The 7419-nt window shown below is 39.3% G+C and overlaps 1 pseudogene; it reads left to right on the forward strand.

Moving 5' to 3' along the window:
- Window positions 1-1474, forward strand: part of LOC146545106 (uncharacterized) — a 130529-nt pseudogene extending 129055 nt beyond the window's left edge.
- Window positions 1475-7419: the final 5945 nt, after the last annotated feature.

The raw sequence follows: 7419 nt of genomic DNA on the forward strand, positions 1-7419 counted from the left end.
CTATAAGTTAATATCAGTACTGTCCAATTCTAACAATTAACTTTGCTTTTTTTTTTCTTTTCACAGAATCACCAAGGTTGGAAAAGACTTTCAAGATCATCCTTTCAAGATCATCCAGTCCAACCATGCACCTATCACCAATAGTACTCACTAAACCATATCCCTCAACACAAAATCCAAGCATTCCTTGAATACCTCCAGGGTCGGTGACTCCAACACCTCCCTGGACAGCCGATTCCAGTGCCTGACCACTCTTTCAGAAAAGTAGTATTTCCTAACCTCCAGCCTAAATCTCCCCTGGCGCAGCTTGAAGCCATTCTTTCTTCGTTCTATCACTAGTTACACAAGAGAAGAGGCCGACCCCCAGCTCACTACAACCTCCCTTCAGGTAGTTATAGGGAGCAGTAAGATCTCCCCTGAGCCTCCTCTTCTCCAGACTGAACAATCCCAGCTCCTTCAGCCACTCCTCATAAGCCCTGTGCTCCAAACCCCTCACCAGATTTTCTGCCCTTCTTTGAACCCGCTCCATGGCCTCAATGTCTTTCTTGCAGTGAGGAGCCCAAAACTGGACACAGTACTGGAGGCGCAGACTCACCAGAGCTGAATACAGGGGGACAATCACTTCCCTGTTCCTGCTGGCAACACCGTTCCTGATGCAAGCCAGGATGCCATTGGCCTTCTTGGCCACCCGGGCACACTGCTGGCTCATATTCAGCTGAGCATCAATCAATACCCCCAGGTCCATTTCCTCTACACAGTCTTCCAGCCACTCTGCTCCAAGCCTGTAGCATTGCCTGGGGTTGTTGTGGCCAAAGTGCAGAACCCGGTACTTGGCCTTGTTGAACCTCACCCCACTGGCTTCAGCCCAGCTCTCCAGCCTGTCCAGATCCCTCTGTAGGGCCTCGCTACCCCCAGGCAGATTGACACTTCCAGCCAACTTGGTGTCATCCACAAACTTACTGAGGGTGCACTCAATGCCCTCATCCAGGTCATCAATGAAGATATTGAAGAGGACAGGCCCCAGCACTGACCCCTGGGGAGTACCACTTGTGACTGGTCGCCAGTTGGATTTAGCTCCGTTCACCACCACTCTCTGGGCCCGGCCTTCCAGCCAGTTCCTTATCCAGCCAAGAGTATACCTGTCCAAGCCACGGGCTGCCAGCTTCTACAAGAGAATGCTGTGGGAGACAGTGTCAAAAGCCTTGCTGAAGTCCAGGTAGACTACATCAACAGCCTTTCCCTTGTCTACCAGACAGTCACTAGATCATACAAGGAGATCAGGTTGGTCAAGCAGGACCTGCCCTTTGTGAACCCGTGCTGGTTAGGCCTGATCCTCTGGTTGTCCCACACATGCAGCATGATCTACCTCAAGACAATCCACTCCATAACCTTTCCTAGTACCGAGGTGAGGATAACAGGCCTCTTGATTTACAGTGTGAAGTTTTACAGTTCACGTGTACCGTTAATAAAATAAACCAAGATAGAATACTCCAGAAAGCCATCACAGAAACTAGGGAGGCTTTAGAAGCTACAATCTTAGCTTGTTCTTGTTCTTATAGGCAACAAGGAAAATAAGATGAATGTTTTCTCCTTAAACCATTCATTGTTTTATGCACTCCTGTCACCTTTTTTCCTTCAGAACAGTCTCTGAATTTGTAATTTTTTCACATATAAGAGCATATCCCACATTCTAATCAATTTGTTTCTGATCTTCTTTTATTTCTGCTAGTTTTGTTGTTTATTATTTTTGTTTTCTTTTCATTTTCACTAATATGCCTGGGGAAAGACAGTATGCAAGTTTATAGAAGGGGAAAGAGAGTATGCAAGTTTATAGAATCATACAATGGTTTGGGTTGGAAGGGACCTTGAAGATCATCCAGTCCCAACCCCCAGGCATGAGCAGGGTTGCCACCCACCAGCTCAGGCTGCCCATGGCCCCATCCAATGACCTTGAATGCCTCCATTGTTGGGGCATCCACAACATCTCGGGGCAGCCCGTGCCAGTGCCTCAGCACTCTCTCATTAAAAAATTTCCCCAATTTCCCTAACCTAAATCTCCCCTCTTTTAGTATAAAAACATTCCCATTTGTTCTATCACTATCAGACCATGGAACAAGTTGAGAAGATAGGATAAAATTAGGGCAGACATGCTTTACAAAATGTTATAACATTATCTTCAGAATTGTTATATCCCAGTCCTACTACACAGTGTTTTCCTTTGGCTACTCCTGCACTCAAGAGATCTCTGGGTGCTGCCTACAGGGTAGAAAGAGTTTCCTAGCATAGAGCTCCCCTTCTGTTCTAACTGCAGTAATTTTAGTCAATTACTGCTCTCTTATCTTCCTACGCTCTTTGTTTTCACCAGTGAACAGTGATGCTTGTCCAACATGGTCACTTCATTGTGGATTTGTCCCACACCTCACTGCAGCTCAGTTTCAGTGACCAGGGAAGCAACAACGCTCTTTTGAGTAGGAAGAGAAAGGAGGCAAAAAGTATGTTAGAGGGAAGTGGAGGGAGAAAGCAGTGGTGTAGTTTTGGAGATGATGGGAGTCTAATGGTACTTAGAGAAACCACAGTAACAGGAAAGTTTTCTGCAGTACAAGCTGTGATTAGAATATAGAAATTACAGGAGGGCTTATTTGTTTTGGGAGTTAGAGTTTATTTTTAACCCATAATTACATCAGATCATTCTCTTTTTCTATTGGAGTTGCAATTTAATTTGCCTTTGTACTACTGAAAGAAACATTTCTGAACACTGAATACTTCATAATCCTTCATTCCTCTCCAGTGAAATAATTGAATCACTTTCAAGTGTTATCATCTTGCACAGTACATCCTTTCTCTAGCTCATTAATAACTGATGCATCAAATTATGCAGAACATTGTGTTTTTCATCAGGTACTTCTATATTGAAAGGTAAGGATTAGGCTTTACCTTTTTCAAATATTTTTGTTGCCTAAAAGTAAAATATGTAGTCAAAACTGGTCAACAAGACTTCCGTGAGAGAGAAGGTTACTGTGAAGCATTTCCATAACGTAAGTTATCTCATCCAGGGTAAGAAGATTCATTGCTGGTTTTATGTCTCTTTACCAGTTTCTGATATCTAAGTGCAACTCACTTCTCATGTATTAGGGGTACTTAATTTCCTTGAGAGGCTCCTTCAAGAGATTTCAGAAAGGGCTTACTGAAAGTCCAAATTAGTTATAAGAACTGCTTTCTTGTATCCAATTAAAATACTTGGAAGTTAGAGAGTGTGGTTTTCTTGTATGGCAGCCATATATTTTCAGCTTTACCATTTTATCCAAGGTGTTCTGTAAAGGAAATAAATCTCCATTTATAATTTGAATTTTTTTCATACTGAAGCAAATCCAAAATCTACAATTTTTAGCAGCTTTTTTTTTTTTTTTTAAAGGCAATTATATTTTCTACCATCAAACTCCTCAGGTGTGGCTGATTAACTTAATGAAGGATTACATTTATTTTGACAGCACCTTCTTTAAATTCCTTCAGCATGTCATCCAGTCCTGATAACTTGTCATCATCTAGCACCTCTCCAAAACTTTAACCACTGCTACTTCCTCCCCGTATTGACTCCAAAAGTTATTTTAGGGTACATATTTTTTTCCATCATCCTTAGTGAGAAAGACAGTTTGAAAGGAATAATTAAATTTCTTGACATTGCTACCATACTCAAACATTTAATTTATGATAGTGGGTATTGCAGGGTTGTGGAAGGGGAAAGGAAACAGAAATCCAGATTCATTTTGTTTAAGAATATGAAGATATAATGGAAATGTAAAACCATGTTTATAGCACTGAAGAAAATGGTTCAAGAGACTAAAAGTTGGCAAGACCAATTTCCTCCACACCTGTTTGTGGGATCCAAATGGTACTCATATCCACAAAATTATAGCAATTATTTTGTGTTTTTTTCATTTCAAAGAACTGAAAATAACATGTGATGTGTGTAACTGCCCAGAGTAGTGCTTGCAAGCATATTAGGGTGCTTGGATTTGCAAATGTTGTGTGGACAGAGTTGAAAGGCTCTGCTTGGTGTGGTAGGCAAAACTGGATGTTCAAATCACTGTCATACGCTGTTATTATGAAAGATGACAGTAAATCACATCTGCAGGTATTTGATATGGTTCTGCACCACATCTTTATCTCTGAATTGGAGAGATGTGGGTTTGAAGGCTAGAGTATTAGGTGTTCTTGCAGCCTGGAAGGCCAGCAGTATCCTGGACTGCATCAACAGAGGGGTGGCACCAAGGAAAGGGATTCACTGCCATTGTGAGGCCCCATCTGGAGTACTGTGTTCAGTCCTGCAGTCCCCAGTACAGAAGGGATGTTGAACCGTTGGAGCAGAGGAGGGGTCATGAGGATGATCAGTGGGCTGGAGCACCTCTTCTATGAAGAAAGGTTGAAGGAACTGGGCTTGTTTACCTAAGAGAAGGCTCCAGAGAGATTTTGTTGCTTTCCAGTACTTGAAAGGAGCTTATAAGCAGGACTGGATCAACTTTTTACATAATCTGACAATCCCTTTAAAAGAGGGGATGTTTAGATTAGATGTTAGGAAGAAAATTTTTACCAGAGGGTAGTGAGGTGCTGGAACAGGTTACTGAGAGTGTCCCATTCCTGGCCAGGTTGGATGGGATCCTGGGCAGCCTGATCTGGTGGTTGGCAACCCTAACCTTGGCAGGAGGGTTGGAATGGGATGATCTTTAAAGTGTCCTCCAACATAAGCCATAAAAAAAAAAACAAACAAGCCCCCCCCCCACACACACACACACACAAAAAAGGGAACCCCACAACAAAATGCCAATTTCCTTTTTTTCTGACAGATAGTGAAGTTCAATATAGGCTTTTTATTCATGCCATTACCACGAGTTATCAATTAAATTCAAGACTATACAAAGAGAATCTCACATTTTCATCTACCGTCATTTTTTTTCAATATATTTCTAATTCACATTTCAGCATTCCCATGTCGTTTTTCATTATATTTTTCTAATTCATTTTACTGACATCTTGGATTTCAAAGAGGAGGAGCTATGCTTTGAAAGAGAAATTAATAGTTTAATTTGATGCTTCCAGTTTGGGATTTAGCCACAAGACCATACATGCATTTACTATTTTCATAGATAAGAGCAGAATGCTTCAAACCAACTTTCCTCACATTTTTCAAACACATGCTGAATTACACTCATTGATTTAGAGCTGAATGTCCAAAAGAAACATTTCTGATTTTAAGAAAGAGTTAAACTGTCAGGTTAAAATACAGCCTCTACAGAGTCAGAGTAAATTAAAAGATACTACAACCATCCTAGGAAGTTAAGTAGATTTGAAGAGAGAAGAAAATACAGTTTTATAAAGCTTCATCAGCTCTCAGGTTTTTCTTCTTTCCCCTTTTTCTTTTTTAATCCTTCCAATAAAGGAGATCCTCTAACTGTAGTAAGAGATTTATCACAGATGACAAAATTGTGAAAGGGGGTCATAATTTCTCACACTTCATTCTCGCTCCTTCCTCTTATTCCAAGCATAAAATTTCCAGACAAGTTTTGTAATGACCTAGCAGGTTGTGATGGTTGTGCAGCTCCAGGTATTGTCACAACTCAGACCCAGAATGTACTCATAGCTTTCTACCAAGAGTTATAACATCTGTTGAGTGACTTATTTCGAATTGCAGTCTGCCATTGCTGTATGTGTTTTTATAATAATGCTTTATAAATACATTACTGCTTCAGCATCTGATAACTGAGCCATTCCCCATAGGTGCATTATGGAAAATATTTCATGTTTAAATTATAGTGAAATATTGTCCCTTCTTATCTCCCAGATACATTATTCCCACAAATACTGTAAATGCTGTAGCAAAAGGTTTATCTGTTCTAATTAGCATGTATGGGGAATGAAAACCTGCATAATTGCATTCTGTTCCTCCTGAGCATTTTACTATGTGTCCACTGGAGAAAAAAAAATCTTTAGCCTGGAAATTATCAAGAATGGTGATCAGTTCATATTATTAGAGATTAAAAGTAGGGATGAGAAGAGCTGATTAGCCAAGGTGATGTACAGTGAAATACAGAACATGGTATCTGCAGTTCATGGATTCAAAACTAGCATATGTTAGTGGAATCTAAATCACAGCTTTCAAGACCAAAAAACATCTTTTGATCAAATACCATAATTTACCCAAAAATTATCTGTTTATTCCTATGCTATTAATACCTTTTTGTTGGATAAAATGTATGTCTCAGAAATGCATGAAGACATCTAGTGGATCAGATACCAAGAGAACTCAGCCTTGGCAGAAATCAATTTTAGTTAAGAACAGATAACAATTTTTCTTTTTTTAAGAATCATTAAACATGTAATAAGAGACATTGTTTTTACATTGCTGAATTTTCACAGTACAATCCAGGCTGCTTTCTTGAGGGCATTTTATCATATCCTCACCTCTTTTTTATGGATCTTTTCAGTGTTGTTCTAGTTTTTTCAACATTCTGTTAAAAAACAAAGATATCAGCCACATGTAATATTCCAATATTAATATTCATGTGCTCAACAAAAACCCTGTCCCCACTATGAACCATTACTTCACAGAGTTATGTTAGTCCTTTTTACAACCATATGTTATTACGTACTTGTGCTGACATCTGTAGGGAATTATTCAGGGAATTATTACTGTACATTTTTGTTCAAAAACCTTTTTTTTTTTTTCAGGAGACATAGGTTAGCTATGGCTAACACTCCAAGAATGTCGTCTAAATTATTTAAAATTCATCAAATCTACCAAGTACTACTAATATCATCAGACTTGTAATTGAAGTCCAACTGAATTCACCAGTTTCCCCTAACTGGACAACAGCTGGCTAACTCCCCAAACAATCCTGGATGCTGAAATTTTTTTTCATACACACATGCCCTTTTCTTGTGTTTATTGTTCCAGTATAACAGTTTTCACAGTGGTATGTCAGTTTTCTCCAATTCACTTGTTCTCCATATCATATTTCTGCAGTAGATTGTCCTCCACCTTAAATCCATAAAACCAATCCAAAATTGGTTTTATAATAAATCATATATTTATGATATTACTGATTGTTATGATGTAGGCCTATATTTATCACTTGTATGACACTAATGCATAGCCTAACCAGGAATCAGTGCATTTCTGTGCTGGATGACTGCCACATATTTAATAAAAAATGTAATTCCCTGCCCCAGAGAGATTACTTTCTAAACATAGAAAATAGGTGGAAAAAACAAAAGTAGACAAGGCAATAGTGAAACAATCATTTTTCATCTTGCAAAATTGTAACTGTTACACTACATAGCAATTTAAACCTGTTTTCCCAAGTACCAAAGGCAATCTATTTTCTTGTTTGTTCTAGTAACAATCTTTTTTTCCCTTTAGTTAAA

The sequence above is a fragment of the Meleagris gallopavo genome, chromosome 2 (genome assembly GCF_905368555.1).
Source record: "Meleagris gallopavo chromosome 2, MGAL_WU_HG_1.1, whole genome shotgun sequence".
NCBI lineage: Eukaryota > Metazoa > Chordata > Aves > Galliformes > Phasianidae > Meleagris > Meleagris gallopavo.